This window comes from Dipteris shenzhenensis, chromosome 12, assembly GCF_047967505.1.
Source record: "Dipteris shenzhenensis isolate YYH24624 ecotype China chromosome 12, Dip_SZ_1.0, whole genome shotgun sequence".
NCBI classification, from domain to species: domain Eukaryota; kingdom Viridiplantae; phylum Streptophyta; class Polypodiopsida; order Gleicheniales; family Dipteridaceae; genus Dipteris; species Dipteris shenzhenensis.
The window spans coordinates 56,257,473-56,281,841 of NC_141607.1; the positions used below are offsets into that span (position 1 = coordinate 56,257,473).

Consider the following 24,369-nt stretch of genomic DNA (forward strand, 5'->3'; position numbering starts at 1 on the left):
AATGAAAAAGAAGATTAGGGTGTTCTACACCCACCAAAACTTGTGTGGCTCTCTATTTCTCTCTCTCCCTCTTCTGTTCTTGCTTCCGTTGAGAGCACTCTCAACTGGTATCAGAGCCCGAGTGATCTAGCTGAGCGTGCGTGAATGCCTGGAAGCTTAGTAGCTCTGTGGAAAGCTTTGTGGATGACTTTACTTACATCCGAGTGTGCAGAGACCTTGGAGGAACCTTTGGAAAAGTCACTTTGGTTTTGTGAAGTGGTTTTGAGAGCCTTTTTAGTGTTTTCAAAGAAAAAGTCATTTTTTAAGCTTTTGTGTGTTCCGTTCGATGACAGAGACTTCGTATTGACTTATAGAAGTAACTATTGCTTGCTTTTGGTATCCACTTCACTTCATGAGCTTGGAAACACCTTCATTCTTGAATCTGGGATCATTTCATTGGATTTCTGACTCACTGTGTCAGTTCTTACATTTTTCTGCTCGAGTGTTGGAACTCAAGTTTGGAGCAACCATTTGCAGATCTGTCAGTTCCGGTGGACTCAAGACGTCCTAAAACTTCTATGTTGCTCATCATTCACATTCCGATGGAGTTTACAAATAGTTCTGTTTTCAAAAACGTTTTCCAGTCCATGTGTTGGACCCAATGATTGAGACGGTTTCCAAAACCGTCCGTCCCATTGCATTTCGGACGCCTAAAAACCCCTACTTGTTAGTTCTTGCGTGATTCGGTGGAGTATTTTCAGAGTTAGAGATATCTATGTATTGGATTTCGTCTCTTTGTTATGCATTTTTCATTCTAAGGTTTTGAAACCTTAGATTTATGCCACATGGCAATGGATAAGTGTTGACTCCCATTTCTCACTCATCGGTTGGGATTTTGGAGTTTCAGCAGAAGAGAGATATTTGCAAATTTTATTGCTGAGTTCGATTATGCAATGGTGCCCATGTTTTGAGGCATCTCAGGTTCTATTTTTAGTAGTGGTCATTGCCGTGGGACCATGATTTCTTGAGCATACCTTATGCAGATCACTCTGCTTGCAGTTTGAGCCATGTGCGCTCATTTGTGGTGTGCATTGGGTTGTAGTAAATGATTTATAGGCCATTTGGATGCATTGCGATCCTTATTGGATATGCTGATAGGCCCAGATTGCCTTTAGGGATGCTATTTTTATGGACTCTTTACACATGGATGCTATTTTATGCTGATGGCTCGGGGGGGTCACTATGTATAAACCCTCTATATCACGTGCGTTCAAGGCCTATATTTAAAGTCCCTTATCTGTAAAAAATTTCATTAATAAAATGTACCCCTTTTCTATACAAATCTGTAAAATTTTCCCAAAACTATTTTAAATAGTCCCTTATGTATATTTATTTCTGTAAATTTTAGAAATAAAAAAAATCCTTCTGTTGAACTCACGTGATAGGGTTACATATGATGAGTGACCCCCCCGAGGCTGATGGACAGCTTTGATACATTGCAGGTGATGTACTAATAGTGTTATGCTCTCTTGGATGAGATATTATTGATGCATATGCCCATGGATGGTGTTTATGCTTGAGCCATTTGACACTTATTTGGCATTTTGGATTGCCATTGTAGTTGGCATTTTCTTTTGGGCCAGATTTGCTCATATAGTTGCATAGTACATGCACATAAGTCAGCTGTATCTTTTGATACTTTGAGCTTTGAGTTTTGGTGATATTTCACTCTATTGTGGCATACACATTTGGGTGCACCTAGTATTTGGTGTGATTCTCTCTTGCAGGCACTAGCATTTGGGATTTTGCTTTATTTGCATCATGGCATCCTCTTCCATGTCTGAAAAGGAGTTTTTCAAAATTAAAAGGTTTGATGGGACAAACTTTTCTTTGTGGAAAGAATAGATAAGGGATGTGCTTATTCAAAAGAAGCAGATTAAACCCTTGGCAGGGATTGAAGCTAAGCCTGCAAATATGTTTGAGGATGATTGGAATGAGTTGGATGCATTAGCAAAGTCTACTATTAGACCATCTTGCAAAGTCAGTTTATTTCATAGTAGTAAATGAGCAGACTATGAAAGATTTGTGGAAGAAACTGTGCGCCACTTATGAGAAGGAAACTACCTCTAATAAAGTTTACCTCATGAAGAGGTTGTTTGAGCTGCAGATGAAGGAAGGGGTCTCCATTGCCTCTCACTTGAATGAATTCAATATTATTTTCAGCCAACTTCAGGCTCAAAAGATGAATTTTGATGCGGAGACTAAGGCAATATTTCTCTTATGTTCATTCTATCCTCATGGGATACATTTCGTACAACTGTCAGTAACTCTGCACCTGGTGGAGAATTGAAATTTGATGATGTTGTATGTAGCTTGTTGGCTAAGGAGATTAGACGAAAGTCTATGAATGGCAACAAGCAGGATGCAGCCTTAAATGTGCAAAGGGGCAGATCACAGTTCAGGGGAAGTCCCAAGAAAGAGAGAAGTCTCGTAGCAAATCCTGGGCACGAAACATTGAGTGTTACCACTGTGGCAAGAAGGGCCATATGAAAAAGGATTACTACAAGCTGAAAAGAGAGCAAAAGGATAAGAAAAAGAATGCAAATTGGGGTGCAAATAAGAAGGAAGAGAGTCCAAGGGAGGACAAAGGAAAAGTAAAGATTGAGGAGATCAATGCAGTCACACATGATAGTGATAATGACATTCTCTTCATGTCTAGTTTATCTGTAGAGTTGCTTACCACTTCAGATGATGCATATTTCTAGGATTGGATTTTGGATTCTGGTGCTTCATTCCATGTTACTCCCCATAGGGAATGGTTCTCCACTTATGACAGTGGAAAGACAGGTTGTGTGCATCTTGGAGATGACTATGCATGTGACATAGTGGGAGTAGGTGACATAAAGTTTTGTTTTGCAAATGGGTCTGCATTTGTTTTAAAACATGTGAGACATGTGCCTAAGTTGACCAAGAGTCTTATTTCAGTGGGTCAGCTAGATGATGCTGGTTTTCACACACTTTTGGCTTTTAGAGTTGAAAAATTCAGAAGGGCTCTATGCATTTGGCTAGGGGTGCCAAGTGTGGGACTTTGTATCCCTTACATGTATCAGGGGTGTTTGATCATGTTGTTGCAATAACCGAGTAGCCAAGAACTTCTTTATGGCATTGCCGGTTGGGCCATATGAGCCAAAATGGATGAAACTCTTATGCCATTTGAGTTATGTACCGCATTTGAGTTTCTCTGATTTTGAATTTTGTGAGCACTGTCTCTATGGGAAGTAGACTAAATCAGCCCATAAAAGAAGGGGAAAGAAAGAGTTTGAAAAGCTTGATTTAGTGCATTCAGACATTTGTGGTCCCATGCCTTCATGGTCATTAGGAGGGGTTGAATACTATCTGACAATAATTGATGATGCAACTAGGAAATAGCTTGATAATCCTGGCACTATATATGGATGATATGCTATTGGCTAGCAAGAATACTTATGAGCTAGATGCATTAAAGGCCAAGTTTTATGAGGCCTTTGATATGAAGGATTTGGGACTTGCAGGTCATATTCTTGGTATGCGCATCACGCGTGATTAGAGTAGGAAACTCCTTTGGCTTTCACAAAAGGAGTATGTTACAAAAGTATTGTAGGGTTTCAATATGGAGGGGGGGAAGGCAATGAGTACTCCATTGCCTCCATATGTGAAACTCAGTCATACATATAGTCCCAAATCAAATGAGGAGAGGGCCATGATGGCCAAGGTTTCTTATGCATCAGCGGTTGGGAGTCTTATGTATGCTATGATAGCTACTAGACCAGACATTGGATTTATAGTGGGAGTTGTTAGCCGGTATATGGCTAATCTAGGAAAGAGGCATTGGGAGGCAGTTAAAAGCATCATGAGGTACCTGAAGGGTACCAAGGAGATGTGCATCTGCTTTGGTAGAGGAGACATGCGTGTACTTGGGTACATAGATTCAAACTATGCAGGGCATGTGGATAGTAGGAGATCCACTTCTGGTTATGTGTTCACCTTTGCAGGTGGTGCAGTGTCGTGGATGTCTCGCGCACAGAAGTGCATTGCTTTGTCTACCACAGAGGTTGAGTATGTTGCAGCCACAAAGGGTTGCAAGGAGGCTATATGGCTTAAATTTGGGGATTCATACATGTGTACTGACATTGATAGTGATTCCACTAGCACAGAATCCGGTCTTTCACGCAAAGACCAAACACATTGAGGTCAGGTACCATTTCATTAGGGAGGTACTTGAGGACAAGCGCATAGAGCTTGTCAAGGTTCATACAAACGATAACCCTATAGATATGCTAATGAAGAGTCTACCTAGTCAGCGGTTTGAGTATTGTCGTGTATTGATGGGCATTGGATAGTATGCTCACTGGTTGTTCTCCCTTAAAGGCACATTGTCCTTTAAGTGGGAGGTTGTGGGGGTTAAAGGTCACTGTGCCTTTACCCTGGTTATGTGCAATACTCAAACACATATATAAATGAATGAAAAAGAAGATTAGGGTGTTCTGCACCCACTAAAACTTGTGTGGCTCTCTATTTCTCTCTCTCCCTCTTCCGTTCTTGCTTCCGTTGAGAGCACTCTCAATATATTACCTTTTCTCACATCTATCTCTCTCTCTCTCTCTCTCTCATAAGCACCTATTTGCACCATGATCATTCACAACATTATGCTCTGCTTATCATCGCAAATGTCAGTATTTCACACACACTAATGCGCAGTAGCAAGCATTACTTACGTAAGCACTTATAGGAGAAGCGATTTCAATTCTTTTCAAGATAAAAACACATTTGTAGGTTGTGAAAGTTGAATGGCAAAAGTTTTCATGGATCATAATGCAACCAATAATAGGAGTATCAATACTATTTCAAGTAGCATGACATTCATCGGCAAATTTTAAATGACATGATTTCTCATGGGTCATAATGCAACCACAAATGAGTGTGAAAACTATTCCAAGTAGAATGACATTATACATCACACAGTCTCTTCATCTTCATCATTGCTAGAGCTTGATTCAGCTTGCACTTGCCCAACAATGGCAGGATCATGCAATGGATCTGGGAGATCACAATGTACATACTTTGCTAGATCTCCGGTTCATTACTCTCTACCTTAACATCATCCAACACTCTACCAGTTGCATAAACACATACAATTTCTTTACTCATTTCGATATCATAAGATTTCTTATGACAGAATATGCAAACTTGTAATTACTCCAATTTTGTTCATTGGAGGAATTGTTGAAGGCTGGGATAGCACTTTCAAGGCTAAGGTCTGCAAATGAGGTGTCAATTCCCCACACCCTTCCCACCATTTTCATGCAGGCATCTCTTCTGTAAGGTCTTGTATTCTTGAATATGCAAACAATCCTTCCTTATTTCAAATTGTGTACAATTCCCTCATAGCAGCATCATGTTTAGCTTTATTCCCAAAGAATTGTCCTAGGAGATTTTGTGAAGGCTGCATTATCTACTCTAATGTTTTTGTACGATACTCCCACCATTGGGGATCTAAAATATGTCCAGCATAGTGAAGATCATTGTGGGCATGATTCCATCACTTTCAAAAGCTCTTATGTAGAATTATGCAATGACTGGCTCTGTAGCCATTGTAACCATCTTGTATTTTTCTTCAATAGGTTGCACTTAGCGGTCCATCAAGCCATGTACCAGGAAATGCCCAAATTGGGTCCCTTTCACACCTAGTATTTGGATGGCAAACCATATCAATCTCATTACATAAGCCGCACCATCCATTTTCATCTAGAAGTTAGCATTTTGATTGAGATGCTTCATCTTGCGAAAATCAACAAGGGTGTTTTGTGAAGTTGACTTAGCTATACACTCGTGAGCTTCTACACTGAAAAATTTCTTGGTTACAGTTCCTTGTGGCTTGAGCAAAATGCTCCAACATTATATAGTTTGTTCCAAAATGTGTTTTGTCAGGATTTAGAAACTCAAGTGTCTTATGAGCAGGTTGGTGATTTCTAAATAAGCTCAATTGTCTCTTGTGACAAAATATAATACCATTCTTTGACCTTCATCCATAGCTTTGAACCAATGGGTCTCCGTTGATTTATACCAATCTTTAAGAATAAGGCCAAGACAATGGAAAGAGAATGGGGATGCCCCAAATAGTCGAATATTCTCTATTTATAATTCTTCTAGCTTTTTGATAATTCTTTTCAGTATCAGTGATTATATGAACAATGTTATAATGCCCAATATCTAAAATTACTCTCTCCAACTGTTCAGTGATGTATTCACCTGTCTTGGCTGCTTGTGTCAATGGATTTACAAAAGGCCTCTAATTAATGGAGAGGCCTCTTGCTGAAAATTTTCCATCCATCTTTGACAATGGTACAACCTGTTCTCTTGATACCATCATATCCTACTTGTTCCATCTCTGGTTTCATCCTATTATAATTATATGCACCTCACTAGTTGTGGCGAATGGCATTGCAACTCAGCATCATAAAAAACCGGCCCTTGCTATTATGAACACCATGGCTCTTTTCCCATTTGGGTTTCGCACCATGCTTAGTGGATACCTAGTGCAACAAATGTTCTCGCAAACGTCTTGCTACACTTTCTCTATACGTTGCTATTTGAATGACTCTTCCAATGACCTTTGTTGTAGGTGCACACGTGATTTCGAACAAAGCCACATCACTGCCTTGTCCACTCTCCATATACATCATGGAGCAACTTGTTGTCTATGTCATTGAACCCAGCCACTACTACGAGCTGCTACATTATGAAAATTACTATCTATAGCGCTTGAGTTCCTTGAGGTGTGAGTATCTCATTAGATATGGGTTCATGGGGCTAGGATTGGTGGAATGCTACTATGTCATCCACCTTAGTGTTTGTACTTTTAGGCATTTCTCCACCTAGAATGCTATAGCTCTCTAGATTCCTGGGCCCTTGCATTTTCCAATTTGTTTCTGAGGATCACTTAAGAACTGCCTTTGCATTCTTGTGCTAGAGCTTGAGTACTCCTCCTAGCAAATTTTGCATTCCACTTCTTACTATTTAACATCATAACATAATCCCAAGTCTTTGTCAAGTTTTTCCCTCACTTCTTTGGAGGCATATTTGACCTCAAGGGTGTAAGAGAAACATAGGCAATTTTGTATAAGTGACATCTTCATTTACAAACATTTCCATGTTTACATTTCAAGACATTTTTACCATGAAATTTAAGACAAATAACAATGTTTGGATTCATTCACAATTCTACATCCAGAAATTGATTTGGCACATCTAGCTTAGAATATTTCATATAAGCTTGCTCGACCTCAAGAGAGAGAAATCATCCAATTTTCTTGCCCCCTCTTGACGTGATTGGGTGACTAAGAATGTGGTGATCTATCAATTGAATTAGGCATAGGATGGAATGTTGCCTTTTTCCACATCTCTTTCTCTGCTGAGCAAGCATCTATCTACACCATGATCATTCGCAACATTATGCTTTGTTGAAAAATGTCGATATTTCACATAGATAGTGTAGTAGCTAGCGTTACTTACACAAGCACTTATAAGCACCTTTTCTACTAGAATCTAAGCTAGCATACTTTGTAAACCTTAAGATATCTTTTCTACATAAGTGTGGCATCATGGACTATAAATTATAACATATGCATAATCATATCTATATTTTCCCACCTGACAACACGTGAAAAAGAAGGATCATAAACCTATGTATACTATGATCTATCCACACACGTGCATCATAATTTTGTGAGTTGCTACTAGCTGCCAATAATGTGAATAGTATATATAAGCACGTGTGTGGATAGATCATAGTATATATACTATGATCTATCCACACACGTGCATCATAATTTTGTGAGTTGCTACTAGCTGCCAATAATGACTATATCGACACCCATCATGACACACATATTGACTTACATACCAACAATTTATATCGACACTCATAATGACACACATATTGACTTACATATTGACTTACATACTAACAATTTACTTGACCTATAAATGTTTTTGAGCTCCATTCCCAAAAAATTTTCAAAGGCACAAACATCGTCAAGGGTAGGCATAAAATATTAGTTATCATGTTGTGGTAATACAACAATGCTCTGATATCATGAACAAATATGAGAAGAATGGAGATGATGAGAGAGCCCACAGCTAGAGAGCACACTACAAATGACTAACTATATACTATATTAGTTGAAAAGAATCAATATACATAATCCCTTTAGGGCTAGGATTAGGGTTTTCAACCCCTTGTGCCATTTTAGCATTCTTTGTGTTAGTGCTATGCACATATGAACACATGATGTTGAGATGAATCCTAAAAAATGCTTAGCATTAGGAATTGGTTAATGCACCACACACACATAATCCTTGAAAGATTTGCACACTCATGTTTATTGTCGATACACATGAGATTAATGAGCGTTTTGTCTTATTTTTAAATCCATATTGATATATTTTACCAAAATGCATGTTGTTGACATGGGCTTTTTAGTTGCATGTAGGTTCAACGTTTGAAACCTTCAAAAATATTTCTTTCTAATGTGTTTTACATTGGTTTATCCTTTGTTTTGCATTGCATGGTGGTATCTTAAATGTTATTTCATTGTGCATGTTCTCTCATTAATTTCTCTCTTGTAAGACGGCTAATTCTTTGATTGAAATACTTTTTTACCTTATCAATGAATGTTTGTTGTATGAGGTAAATCATGGGAAGAGTATTGGGGTTTTGAAGGCAAGTTGCTTTTTTAAATCATTTGTCTTGAAACATTGGTTTTTGAACTTTTCTTCCAATGTGCTAGACTTGCATTTACTTAATCTTGCATCTTGTGGGTTTGTTGACTTATAGCATGGGTTGCATTGGTATTTTATGTGTACATGATGATTCTTGTTCATGCACTAAATTATTACATTGTGTGGGTTTGTTTATTTATTGAGCAAGTTACATTGCTATCTTGTGCGTTGTCTTTCAACTTGGGCACATTATAGTAAGATGGGCAAAATGGATTGTCTTTCAGTTTATACTTTAAAGCCTTATTGGTGGCTATTTTGTTGAAGCATTGTATGTATCTAATGTCTTGTGAATCATTTTTCATGTAGGATTTTCAATTATTATGGAGCACTCTTAAGAGATTAGAGCTTTTGTCTCTAGCACCATCTTACATTTGAATGGGAAGTGGACTCACATGCACATGGAAAGAGTGTGCCCCTGATAACTTTGAAGGGAAGTGGACTCACATGCACATGGGAAGAAAATTTTGGTTTCTCATTCAAAGAAAAACTAAGCTACATCTTATGATGTCGAGGAAAGATATGGAGCAAAATGAGGAGCCATCAAATGCAAGCCCATATAACCTCATATTGGGGGCTATCATTTCATCTTATCAAGAGGTCTAAACAGGTTTGCAATGCCACCTCCTCCACCATCAAACTTTACATAATTTACAAACTCCATTAGAGACTCTCATGGATGAATAGAGTACATTTCCAAGTGCAGAGGCAAGTAGGTTGCGTCAAAAGATATGGTGGAGTACTTTAAGACATCTTCACTCAAGATAGACCATGGATTCACAGAGAGGGCACAAGCAGAATGAGAGGGATGCTAGTTCAGTTCAAAGGGATGCTAGTTTGGTTTAGAAATAGAGAGGGCACAAGAAGGATCATATGAATGCTATTTTGATTAAAAAACAAAGAGGACACAAGCATGAGAGGGATGCTAGTTGGTCTTTGAAGATAGAAGTTTTGAAGAAGAGAGAGAAGATAATCAAGGAGACTCAAAAGCTGATGACTCTAGTGCAAGTAATGAGGAGGTGGATAGCTCTTTACCTAGTGGGGATCACATGCTTGAACTACGCATGAAGAGGAAGAGTGATTTTATATCAAAGAGAGCAAAGGAGGTTCCACTTGTCATACGAGAGGGCTAGAGGCAAGAAGTAGTCCATGACGTCGAAGCCAAAGGGAAGGATATGAAAGTGGAAAGTGTAGAGAAATTAAAACCCCGTAAGCCATCCAAAGTCTTAGATGAAGGCCAAAGAAGTGGAGTAGCTAGGATCTTAAGCAAAGAGACTGAAACTAGAAGGGGGAAGACTGGCGAGGATCCCAACCCTCAAGGTTAAGAAAGTGGAGCAGGTGGGATACTAAACAAAGAGCCTGAGCCTGAAAGCTTCAAGAGTGGTGAGGATCCTAATCCTCCAGAGTAGACTGGTGAGGATCCTAATCCTCCAGAGCACCTAGAGCAGCCTATTATTCAAGACCCTGATAGTCAAGGGCCTGTGCTTGGTACTCAAGAGCAAGAGCTTTAAATATTCATTTAAAAGAGATTTTGGAATAAAATAATGTATTTTGTATTAGTCATAAGCTTCAAAAAAAGGACCTTTGCTTGGTACTAAGAGCAAGTGCTTTAAATATTCAATGTAAAAAAAATTTTAGAATAAAATAATGTATTTTGTATTAGTCACTTTGATCTATAATGTGATTATTAAGAAATATTAAATGAGTGATGAGCAAAATATATTTGTAACCTTTCACTTCCAAGTATTGATTCCCAATGCTCCACTCACTAAAAGTACAACATTCACTTTCCAAGTATCGATTCCCAATGCTCCACTAACTTTATTATGAACCTTTCACTTTACACTCATCCATCCTCATCTCCTCTATGTGAATTCACTTGAGTGCTCACTAATTCTCTCATCCTCTCTATTTATTCTCTCCACACAAGTTCATCTTCTCCAATGAACATAAGCTCCGCTTGAGAAGCGCTTGGCCAGCGACAATGATAAAAATGCTGGGCGAGTCGAGTCCTGTGGCTAAATTAGTTGCGGAGCACAAACGATTAAGGCAGTTTATGGGGACTTGCCTCTACCCGGAGCCACTTCGGAGGGTTGTGGACAAGGTCGATGAGATTACGCAGACACATTTTTTGGAACACTGGGAGGGTCACAGTCGCGTGAATCTGTTCCCTTTGGTGAAGCTGCATGCCTTCACCGTCGCTTGCAGTGCATTCTTGGGGCTTCAGGACGAGGCATTGAGAGCAAAACTGCTAAAGGAGTTTGTTCATTTCGCTGTGGGGTTAATGCGACTTCCCATGAACATTCCAGGAACCCAATATCACAGGGCCAAAGTCGCCAGGGCTAATTTGGAGCGAGAATTCGATCGATTGATTGACCAAAAGAGAGACGAGATGAGCATCCTCAAGCAATCCGACGACAAAGAGTTGATCACTGCCATGCTGAAGGCTAAGGACGAGAATGGAGGGTCGCTAACGCGCAACGAAGTGCTGGATGTTCTGCTTTTCCTACTATTTGCTGGGCACGACTCCACCACGGCCACCCTTACCTTTCTTTGCAAATACTTGGCCGAGAATCCAGAGTCGTACGATTGCATAGCCAAAGGTATGCAAAAACAAAGTGTACAGTTCTCGTGATCGTGCTCTGACGAAACAGGTGAGTGCACTAGTAATGAAGATGATGTCTTTTTCCCTGACTATAGAGCAAACAGAGATAGCGGCACAAAAGAAATCTGGCGAGAGACTAAGCTGGGAGGACGTCCTGAATAGGAAGCACACGTGGAGAGCGATTCAGGAGACCCTGCGTCTGAAGCCTGCGTCGTAGGGTGCGTTTAGAGAGGCCTTGGAGGATCTGAGCTTCGGGGGCTACTCGATTCCAAAGGTGAGTATTATTGTCATTCTGGCTGATATGTACTGAATCACGGCACTTCGTCAGACCAAGTTCCATTCAAACTTCAGAGATTGTGACAGAATAGCCCTCGCATGTGCCATGGACCAGTGTGTCAATGAGCTCTAGTTTTTTAGGAGGCAGTGTGTCAATAGCCGATAACTTTTACATTCTCAAGAGTTGAAACCGTTGATCTATATCATGTCATTGTAAATGCCAACAAACCTCGTAGGGTTGAGGCTCGTTGTCTTTAGGGCGAGGCTCGTTGTCTTTAGGTCTTTTACATTAGCAAACAATTGATTGTCTCTCTGTCATTGAAGATTTTTGAGGAGTCTTCTCATGTTGATCATGTTCTCTTGTCATGTGATGTTTCATGAGCATAGTAATGATTTCTTTTCGTTGTTTTAAGGTGATATTTTGTGCAAGATTTAAGGAGTTTTTTGTGACCTATTTCCAGCATCTTCGAGACTACATCACGAGAATCAAACACTTGAGCTCGTGCTGTGAACCTCATGAGATAATGAGTGATGTAGAACTATTGCCATGTTTCCTCATACGATTGGAGGACTGTAAGCTTCATGACCATCTTTTTACCATGAATCCCACGTCATTTGAGTACTATGCGCTTAGATGACAAAATGAAAGAACATGCCCAAGGAGGGACGACCACATCTGCATCTTTAGAAGTATCCCAGACTTTGAAGCCCACTACTTCAAGTGAAGTCAAGGAGACAACTCCCCCCAAGGGTGTGAATATGGAGGAGCTGGGCTAATAATTTATTGAATCTGTTAAGCCAAAAATTAGAGGGAGGGACGGCCAAGGAAGCCCCTTGTAACCAATACCTATTCCCAAGGCACGATAATGTGTGGTGTCGGATCTAGATCGGGAAACATCCCACCAATGAGTGCCCTCGCCTTCAGGCAAGGCTAAGTAATGTATTGTGCCCATTGCACATGATTGGGGAACCATGATACATCCAGGTGTGGCTATCCCACACTGATGTACCAATAGAGGCCACCTCTTACCTTACCTACACCACCAAATTCATCCAGGCATGGACAATTAGTAATACAAGGAGCCTCTCCTGCCATTCCAGGGTTATTTAGGGCTTAAAATCTCCAGTTACCACTACATATACTAGGAGTTGATGCTGTTACATCTTCAGATCGAGTACAGCCCATGATGATGTTCAGGCCAATACAATGGCCTACCGCCTCTGGTTTCCAATCCACTTCTGATGATGGCCAGCTCAAGTCTATTCATGCGCCATATGCATTGGTGGATAAGGCAGCTGACGATAACGATATACCAGTCGAATAGCAATAGCTCAATTGGTGCAATTCGCACAATCTTGCAATCCAAGACTGTCTGGATGCCTGCCATGCCGCTTTGTATGATCTCCAGTTGGCAGTCGGCAAACTTGACCGCAAGGTACATCATATCTTAAACAAATTGCAAGCATCTAGTCCTGCCTCTACTGCTCAACAGTTAGTATATAGTTCTTTTTCTCGAGCATTACCTCCTCCATCTACTAGCCCTCTCGATCCCTCTTTGCATCTTGTACATGCCCCTACTTTCATGCTTCTTCCTTTAGATATTTATGATTTTGAGACTTCTGATGATAATACTGATGAGCCTGCATAGTGGATAGATCCAGCACATCCTATCATCAGAGCTTTTCGATGGACCTGATCACACCCATGGTGGATCCATGCATTTGATTAGCATCTGTAAGCAGTTCCCAGCAATAGGCGGGAAGATCATTATATTTACAGATATTAAACCCAGAGCCAGTGTCAACAAGAGCTATCAGGGAGTATGGAGGGACACCGGGAGGACGGAGAAGTACAGAGATCAACCATGTCTTCATCGGATTATGCACCAGAGGAGCTGGGGTAGTGAAGAAGTCATGGCAGGAAAAGGTAGCCGGAGAAGCAGACAGAGAACAAGCATGAAGGTGTGTGCTGACTTTTTGGTCTAAAGAGTTAAGGGTGGATGTCAGATTTGTACATTGAGAGAGAATTTTCGCAACATGGGTTTTGAGGAGTGCGATATTCTACTGGAGGTGTTGGAACTGGGGAGAGCAGGAAGATACCGAGGGAGGAATGGATAGAGTATGAACAGGGTGTTGCCAGAAGGGAGGAGGCAAATGGTGAGGACGAGAGATACTGGGTTCATGGACAGTGTGAGGGGGCAGAAAGAGAGAGGGTCCATGATACGAGGAAGGTGTAGCAGGTGGAGGATGTGGAACTATAGGGAGAATGATAGGAGGACGATGTGGTCGAACAGCGGGAGGAGAAGGAGGAAGAGGGAAATCAGAGATGTCAGTGGGTGTGTCAGAATCAGCAGAGTCTTCAGAATCGAGAAGATCAATGATGTTTGGTCGATTCATAAAAAGACTCACCTCCGGAGGACCTAGAAGAGCAAGCTGACAGCTGAAACATTCGGGGGTGTCAGATTCAGAACACTCATAGAGGGATTCGTCGGTGACCCCTTGAGAAACTACTTTCCACTGATCGGGAGTATTTACAAGAGCAAAGAACCCCTTCAACTGTTTCTGCTAGGGCGTTTTCGGTTGCTGAGGACAGTCACGAGCATAATGACCTTTTTTCCCACAAATAAAGCAACCGGATTTACTCGAAGCAGTAGAGGCAAATCGACGGCGACGGAGAAATCGCTGTGGGTGACTTTGGTAACGGCGACGCCACCGGATTTTATGAAGTCGGGGAAAGGTTGAAGAACCGCCACAAGAACACGTGGAGGGTCGTGAAGAAGCTCGGCGGGACACTTTCCGGGACGAGGAACGAGGCCACTGACCATAAGAATGTAATGGAGGGCAAAAGTCATGGTGCCCAATAAACTGCTGACAAATGGCTGGAGAGACCAGGCGGATTTCCTTCAGCATATTTTTGAGGGTGAATTTAGAGCACTGGCGCCGGATATACACTTGTACGAATTGAAACAAATTGGCGAACGTATAATCAGCCAGAGTCTTGTGGACTTCGGTGGCTTGATTATCAATGTTAATGATCTTCGTTTGAGCCTCGATCAGTGCATTGACTGCTTCACCAAGCTTATGGGGCAAGCTGAATAAGTAGTGGCGTTTAGCAGACACGTTAGCAAAAATCCCAGCACGATAGACTAGTTGCTGGGCATGTGCATTATAAGTGGCCAATTGAAACAGGTCACAGAGCTTAAGAGAAAAGAATTCGTTAGATGCTTGAGCTCTGTCATCTGTAAAAGTCGGCAAGAACTGATTGGAGATTGCCGCTATCAATGCATCGGGGGCATTGGCTTGGTGGTTGCTGTCATGACTATTGAAAATCTGCTCCTTGGATTCCTGACTTAGGAATTCCCACCAATTAGCCAAAATGCCGATAAAGCCTTTCGTGGTCTCAACTGCAGCATCCCTTGGATTCCAGCGATAGACTGTAACCAAGGACATCATGTGGCCATAGAATATCTTCAAAATATCTTTGATGGCCTGAGGGGATGCACCATCAAGGTTGAGAACATACCCTGGGAAAGACTTATGTTGAAGTCGTACGCGAAGCTCTCCTGCTTCGTCCAGAGTACCATCAGTGTATTTTGGTTGGTGAAGGAGTTCACCACGCATGAACTGGGAGCCTAGAGCATTCGGAAATGCAGATTTACGTCCACGCCAAGTAGAAGTTTGAGGATCGTCTTCATGCATGGGCTCAGGTTTCACTCCACCATCGTTCATGAAGAGAGGACAAGGAAGAGGAGAGGAAGAAGTAGGAGCAGGAGGAGGAACGGGAGCTGGATGAGGATCAGGCTCAGAGTCAGAGTCGCTATATTCAGGAGGATCCACACCAACTGGTCCAGGGGCAGGAGAAGGCAAAAGAGGAAAGAAGAAATCAGGATTAAGAGGTATAACTCCTTCAAGTGGAGGCCGGACAATAGTAGGATCAGTTGCGGATTCATCCTGTTCTGTCCACCGGAAGGCTCGAATGATCGGATGTTGAGGGTCAAGCCACTGAGCAGGGTGAACAGGTGCAGAACTAGGAGGAGGACTGTAGGCAGGTGCTGACTGACAGGGCTATCAGTTATGGACGGATGTAACCAGGCAGCAGCTTTGGCGGCATCATACGGGAGTTTAGAAGTTTCTTCAAGGTGATGAAAAGAAGGGAACATAAGAGCAAGAGAAAAGTTAAACTGTAAATGGGGAGGAGCAGCAGAGGAAGGAGGAAGAGTATATAGTACAGAAGGGGAAAAGGAGGACGAGGACTGTACAGGAAGAGGAGACAAAATTGCAGAAGTCAATTTGTCATCCAGTTTGGCAAGGGCAAGCTGCAAGTTGTAAAGGGCGAGGCGAGAGGCATCCAAACTAGCTTGCACCTGGAGATTATGCGCATTGCACCAATTTAATTACTGTTGCTCGACCGAAATAAGTGAGACATGAGTCGATGAAGGCACAACAGCATAAGGAGAACAAACTGTCTTACAACCATCCTCAGAGGAGATATGGAAGCCGTCAACCGCAGGCCAATCTGTAGGTTGGAACATCAAAACAGGAGCATGGCGATATGTAATGGCTTCAAAATTGGAATGAACCTGAGGCTGATGGTTGACTACAGATTCAGTCCGATACTGTAAGCTGGTGTCCGCTGGATAGTGTTGAGCAGATGTGGTAGCAATCCAATCACGAACAGCAGCAGCTTTCTGAGCCGAGGAGTTGGCAATACTAGGAAGATCCGAAGCAGAAGTACTGGCAATAGAAATGTGAGATGATGCAGGAAAGGAAAGCCGCATCACCTTCTTGGAGTGATCACCGAAATGTCTGCGAATGATGGCTTTGGAGGAGGAGTCCTCAATCTGATACGGGGCTTCAATAGCAGAAGCTTCATTTAATCACATGAGCATAATCCATTTCCCATTCGGAAGGCATAGGAAGAGCCTCGAAAGGAAAACGGGTAACCTCTGCATTAGTAGCTCCATACAAGACACATTCATCCTGGGAATGAATGTTATGGGTGATCGAATTAATAGTAGACACAAGATATGTAATACTACGGACGTGTATGGCACAATGTTCGGATCGTGGTTTCATGCTAAGACCTTTTACATGTACATAGAGGCATAAAGCAGTACAGAGATGGGGATCGGACAAAGACATCTTGAAATTAGGATAGACAACAGTATAGACAGGTTCACGGTTAAGAGAACCATGAACAAGACCAATACGAGCATCTTTAAGAGTGAGATGTCGAGTGTTGACTAAACTCACCATGCATGTGGCGTTCACGCCAGATCTGAAGAGAGGCTCGATGGCTAGAACAAAGCACCCAAAATGTATGTACTGATAGCCAGAACGGGTGAAAGTGTCTATCTCAGAGGGACTGAACAAAGGCAAATAAACACTAGAATTCCCTTCATTTGCAATATTGATGCAGACTTCGGAAATCTTGATGTGGCGCAAGGCCTTGTATTGAAAAGCAGAAAACTTATAGGCTTCTTCGGGGTTGATTCCAAGAAGCCTTGGAATCAGAGAGCTCGGTTGTGGTAGAAGCAGAGCGAGGGGTGGAAAGATGGGCGGAAAGGGCACGAACAAACTTGGCCATAAGGAAAACAAAGACAAAAACTCTCTTAGCAGGTTCCTGCGTGACTACAACCTCTCACAGCACTCTCTGGCCTTCAACAGGGAGTCGGTCAGCGACTTCTTCGTGCCAGCGAACAAGCAAGAAATATACTTGGCTCTGATACCAAATGGACAAATGTGCTCAAGCTCTAGATGTCGTATGTGTATGAATGGCCTATAACGATACCAAGTGGAAGGGAGAAATGGAACTCGGGTGAAGACACGACAAGAAGGAGGATATAACGAGGATATGTGGTCTGAGGGGACGAGCGACAGGAGGGAGACTCAGGGGATGAAGCGTACATAAGAGAATACGAGACCCGAAGAGGAGAATCTACTTGTGTAAGGTCGAAGACAAGAGAATGCATAATAGACAAGAAGGCAAGAGTGGAACAAGTGAAGAGGGCTATAGATTACAAGAGGCTTGTATACAAGAAGGGTGTAGGCAGACTCTGCCTCAAGAATGAGAATGGCTCCTCTTATATACACTTATGAGACGTGAGGAGACTAGGGGTATGAGGCAATTCAGGGGATGCCATTACAATATCAGGGGCGTTGCTTGTTTTGAGAAAGTGAAGGTCTTATCTGGCAAATGCCAGACAGTGTCTAATCATTGTGTCTAATCATTGTACAGAGGAATGTGCGGAACTATTGGGGCGGACAATATGAAGTGGGATGCTAAGCCCAGTACGGTGCTCCTTCGCGGGAGAGCATGTCCGGAAGGATATTGGAACTCCCTTTCTTCCATTCGACTGGAGAAAAACTCCTGCCAACGGGCTAGTCTACCTCGACCAATCTGTTTATCGATTTTACAGGTGCAGAAGGTGCGGAAGTTTTGATTATCGGTACGAACAGTGAAGGGCTTATTAAGGATGAATAGTTCAAGCTTTTGTATGGCCTTCTTGACCGCCAAGATTTCCTTCTCAATCGAGTAATTACCATTCGATTGAGAAGGAAATCTTGGCGGTCAAGAAGGCCATACAAAAGCTTGAACTATTCATCCTTAATAAGCCCTTCACTGTTCGTACCGATAATCAAAACTTCCGCACCTTCTGCACCCGTAAAATCGATAAACAGATTGGTCGAGGTAGACTAGCTCGTTGGCAGGAGTTTTTCTCCATGTACGACTTCCAAGTCGAATGGAAGAAAGGGAGTTCCAATATCCTTCTGCACATGCTCTCCCGCGAAGGAGCACTGTACTGGGCCCAACATCCCACTTCGTATTGTGCGCCCCAATAGTTCCGCACATTCCTCTGTACAGTGATTAGACACTGTCTGGCATTTGCCAGATAAGACTTTCACTTTATCAAAACAAGCAACGCCACTGGTATTGTAAAGGCATCCCCTGAATTGCCTCATACCCCTAGTCTCCTCACGTCTCATAAGTGTATATAAGAGGAGCCATTCTCATTCTTGAGGCAGAGTCTGCCTACACTTCTTGTATACAAGCTTCTTGTAATCTATAGCCCTCTTCACTTCTTCCGCTCTTGCCTTCTTGTCTATTATGCATTCTCTTGTCTTCAACCTTACACAAGAAGATTCTCCTCTTTGGGTCTCATATTCTCTTATGTACGCTTCATCCCCTGAGTCTCCCTCCTGTCGCTTGTCCCCTCAGACCACATATCCTCGTTATATCCTCCTTCTTGTCGTGTCTTCACCCGAGTTCCATTTCTCCCTTCCACTTGGTATCGTTATAGGCCATTCATACACATACGACATCTAGAGCTTGAGCACGTTTGTCCATTTGGTATCAGAGCCAAGTATATTTCTTGCTTGTTCGTTGGTGAAGAAGTCGCTGACCGACTCCCCGTTGAAGGCCAGAGAGTGCCGTGAGAGGTTGTCGTCAACAAGCGTGACGCAGGAACTTGCCAAGAGTGTTTTTGTCTTTGTTTTCCTTATGGCCAAGTTTGTTCGTCCCTTTCTGCTCGTCTTTCCACCCCTCATTCTGGTTCTACCACAACCGAGCTCTCTGATTCCAAGAAGCTCTTGGAATCTGCTTGTTATCGACCCCGAAGAAGTCTATAAGTTTTCTGCTTTTCAATACAAGGCCTTGCGCCACATCAAGATTTCCGAAGTCTGCATCAATATTGCAGATGAAGGGAATTCTGGTGTTTATTTGCCTTTGTTCAGTCCCTCTGAGATAGCCACTTTCACCTGTTCTGGCTATTAGTACATACATTTTGGGTGCTTTGTTCTAGCCATCGAGCCTCTCTTCAGATCTGGCATGAATGCCACATGCATGGTGAGTTTAGTCGACACTCGACATCTCACTCTTAAAGATGCTCGTATTGGTCTTGTTCATGGTTCTCTTAACCGTGAACCTGTCTATACTGTTGTCTATCCTAATTTCAAGATGTCTTTGTCCGATCCCCATCTCTCTATTGCTTTATGCCTCTATGTACATGTAAAAGGTCTTAGCATGAAACCACGATCCGAACATTGTACCATACACGTCCGTAGTATTACATATCTTGTGTCTACTATTAATCCGATCCCCCGTAACATTCATTCCCAGGATGAATGTGTCCTGTATGGAGCTACTAATGCAGAGGTTACCCGTTTTCCTTTCGAGGCTCTTCCTATGCCTTCCGAATGGGAAATGGATTATGCTCATGTGATTAATGAAGCTTCTGCTATTGAAGCCCCGTATCAGATTGAGGACTCCTACTCCAAAGCCATCATTCGCAGACGTTCCGGTGATCACTCCAAGAAGGTGATGCGGCTTTCCTTTCCTGCATCATCTCACATTTCTATCGCCAGTACTTCTGCTTCGGATGTTTCTAGTATTGCGGACTCCTCGGCTCAGAAAGCTGCTGCTGTTCGTGATTGGATTGCTACCACATCTGCTCAACACTATCCAGCGGACACCAACTTACAGTATCAGACTTTTCTTCTTTCCTCTTTTGCCTTCTCCTGCCCCTGGACCAGTTGGTGTGGATCCTCCTGAATATAGCGACTCTGACGCTGAGCCTGATCCTCGTCCAGCTCCTGTTCCTCCTCCTGCTCCTACTTCTTCCTCTCCTCTTCCTTGTCCTCTCTTCATGAACGATGGTGGAGTGAAACCCGAGACAATGCATGAAGACGATCCTCAAACTTCTACTTGGCGTGGACGTAAATCTGCATTTCCGGATGCTCCAGGCTCCCAGTTCATGCGTGGTGAACTCCTTCACCAACCAGAATACACTGATGGTACTCTGGACGAAGCAGGAGAGCTTCGCGTACGACTTCAATATAATTTTTTCCCAGGGTATGTTCTCAACCTTGATGGTGCATCCCCTCAGGCCATCAAAGATATTTTGAAGATATTCTATGGCCACATGATGTCCTTGGTTACGGTCTATCGCTGGAATCCAAGGGATGCTGCAGTTGAGACCACGAAAGGCTTTACCGGCATTTTGGCTAATTGGTGGGAATACCTCAGTGAGGGAGCAGATTTTTAATAGTCATGATAGCAACCACCAAGCTAATGCCCCCGATGCATTGATAGCGGCAATCTCCAATCAGTTCTTGCTGACTTTCACGGATGATAGAGCTCAAGCATCTAACGAATTCTTCGCTCTCAAGCTCTGTGACTTATTTCAATTGGCCACCTATAATGCCCATGCCGAGCAGCTGGTCTATCGAGCTGGGATTTTTGCTGACATCTCTGCTAAACGACATTACTTACTCAGCTTACCTCATAAGCTGGGTGAAGCAGTCAATGCACTGATTGAGGCGCAAATGAAGATCATCAACATTGATAATCAGGCCACCGAAGTCCATAAGACTGTGGCTGATTATACCTTCGCCAATCTTTTCCAATTCGTGCAAATTTATATCCGGCGCCAGTGCACTGAATTCACCCTAAGAAATAAGCTGAAGGAAATCAGTCTGGTCTCTCCAGCCATTTGTCACAGCAGTTTGTTGGGCACCATGACTTTTGCCCTCCGGCGCATTCTTATGGTGAGTGGCCGCGTTCCTCGTCCCGGAGAGCATCCCGCCGTGCCGCTTGTAGACCATCCCCATGCTCCTGCGGCAGCTCTTTGACTTTTCCCCGACTCCAAAAAATCCGATGGCGTCGCCGATACCAACGTTGACCACAGCGTTTTCTCCGCCGCAGACGATTTCCTTCTTCTTCTTCTTCTAAGTCCGATTGCTTCATTTGTGGCAAAAAAGGTGATTATGCTCGCGACTGCCCTCAGCAACCGAAAACACCCCAACAGAAGCAGTTGAAGGGGTTCTTTGCACTTGTAAATACTCCCGATCAGTGGGAAGTTGTTTCTCAAGGTGTCACGGATGAATCCCTCTATGAGTGTTCGGAGTCTGACACCCCCGAATGTTTCAGCTGTCAGCTTCCAGATTCTCCGGAGGTGAGTCTTTTTATGAATCGACCAAACATCATTGATCTTCTTGATTCTGAAGACTCTTCTAATTCTGACACACCCACTGACATCTCTGATTTCCCTCTTTCTCCTTCTCCTCCCGCTGTTCGACCATCTCGCCCTCCTGTCATTCTCCCTACGATTCCACATCCTCCACTTGCTACACCTCCCTCATATCATGGACCCTCTATCTTCCTTCCCCCTCATACTGTCCATGAATCCAATCTTGCCCGTCCGCACTATTTACCTCCTCCCTTCTGGCAACACCCTGTACATACTTTATCCATTCCTCCCTCAGTATTGACATGAGGAGACTGGGGGTATGAGGCATTCAGGGGATGCCTTTATAATACCAGGGGCGTTGCTTGTTTTGAGAAAGTGAAGGTCTTATCTAGCAAATGCCAGAAAGTGTCTAATCACTGTACAGAGGAATGTGCGGAACTATTGGGGTGCACAATACGAAGTGGGATTATAGGCCCAGTATGGTGCTCCTTCGCGGGAGAGCATGTCTGGAAGGATATTGGAACTCCTTTTCTTCCATTCGACTTGGAAGTCGTACATGGAGAAAAACTCCTTCCAACGGGCTAGTCTACCTCAACCAATCTGTTTATCGATTTTATGGGTGCAGAAGCTGCGGAAGTTTTGATTATCGGTACGAACAGTGAAGGGCTTATTAAGGATGAATAGTTCAAGCTTTTGTATGGCCTTCTTGACCGCTAAGATTTCCTTCTCAATGGTAATTACATTCGGCACCCTGAAAAATGCCAGACCGGAAGGCACAAATGACTTCATCATTGTTGGCTGTGCGTTCCAATAAGACAGCGCCCCAAAATTGGTCTCATGCATCCGTTTCAATGATCAATGAGGCATTTGGAGAGGGAATGCTGAGCGGAAGTAGTTGGTTAACTTGCTGCTTAATGTTGGCGAGGGCTTTCGTTTGCTCGGGACCCCAGTGAGGTCCATCTTTTCTGAGACACAATTGCAGGAGGTAGCGATCCTTGGCCAGATGCTTGTAGAAAGGAGAAATATAATTCAGGCATCCCAAGAAGCGCTACAGCTGCTGTTTATCCAGGATTTCCGTAGGGAATCCTAGCAAGGCTTTCAACACATGATCTTGCAATTGGATAGTGCCTTTTGCAATAATGACTCCCAGGAAGTCAATAGAGGGTTTTCCAATATAGATGTTTGAAGGGGAGAGAACCAAACCCTTTTGCTGCAGGAGGTCATGGATCACTTGCAGATGTTGAAGATGCTGGTGTGGGTTTTTACTATAGATGAGGATATCATCGATATAAACAAGGCAGAATTCATTGTAAGGGGCAAATACAGAATCCATGAACTTTTGGAATTCAACAGGGGCCATTTTCAGGCCGAAGGGTAAGACGGTCCATTCATAGAACCCCTGGGGGACTACGAAGCCGGTTTTATGCCAGTCTTGTTGTAGAAGACCAATCTACCAATACCCAGCTTTCAAATCCAGCTTGGAGAAGATTTGGGCTCCACTAATTTTTTGCATCAAATATTCCTGGTTAGGGAGTGGATAAGAGATTGAGATCAAACATTTGTTGAGCGGTTTGTAATTGATTACCAATCTCTTTTTATTGGGTGCATGACCTGGTTGCTCAAGATCAGGCTAAAGCTCTCCGCCGGCAGAATTATACTCTCTTCCTTTGTGACACATTACAACAGATGGAACAACAGTTGCTCACTAATTGTAGCAGTGATTCCCCGCAAGCATTTAAGCATATCTTCCAACACCAGATCAGCTTGCCACTCAAGGATGGCCAAATGGACAAACGTGCTCGAGCTCTAGATATCGTATGTGTATGAATGGCCTATAACGATACCAAGTGGAAGGGAGAAATGGAACTCGGGTGAAGACACGACAAGAAAGAGGATATAACGAGGATGTGAGGTCTGAGGGGACGAGCGACAGGAGGGAGACTCAGGGGATGAAGCGTACATAAGAGAATACGAGACCCGAAGAGGAGAATCTACTTGTGTAAGGTCGAAGACAAGAGAATGCATAATAGACAAGAAGGCAAGAGCGGAAGAAGTGAAGAGGGCTATAGATTACAAGAAGCTTGTATACAAGAAGTGTGTAGGCAGACTCTGCCTCAAGAATGAGAATGGCTCCTCTTATATACACTTATGAGTCGTGAGGAGACCAGAGGTATGAGGCAATTCAGGGGATGCCTTTACAATACCCGAGGCATTGCTTGTTTTGAGAAAGTGAAGGTCTTATCTGGCAAATGCCAGACAGTGTCTAATCACTTGTCTAATCACTGTGTACAGAGGAATGTGCGGAACTATTGGGGCGCACAATACGAAGTGGGATGCTGGGCCCAGTACGGTGCTCCTTCGCGGGAGAGCATGTCCGGAAGGATATTGGAACTCCCTTTCTTCCATTCGACTTGGAAGACATACATGGAGAAAAACTCCTGCCAACGGGCTAGTCTACCTCGACCAATCTGTTTATCGATTTTACGGGTGCTGAAGGTGCGAAAGTTTTGATTATCGGTACGAACAGTGAAGGGCTTATCAAGGATGAATAGTTCAAGCTTTTGTATGGCCTTCTTGACCGCCAAGATTTCCTTCTCAATCGAATATGGTAATTACATTCGGCACCCTGAAAAATGCCAGACCGGAAGGCACAAATGATTTCATCATTGCTAGCTGTGCATTCCAATAAGACAGCACCCCAAAATTGGTCTGATGCATCCGTTT

The 24,369-nt window shown here is 43.0% G+C and overlaps 1 pseudogene; it reads left to right on the forward strand.

The window, feature by feature from the left end:
* LOC147896439 (cytochrome P450 716B2-like) overlaps positions 1-13,002 on the forward strand; it is a 30,811-nt pseudogene extending 17,809 nt beyond the window's left edge.
* Positions 13,003-24,369: the final 11,367 nt, after the last annotated feature.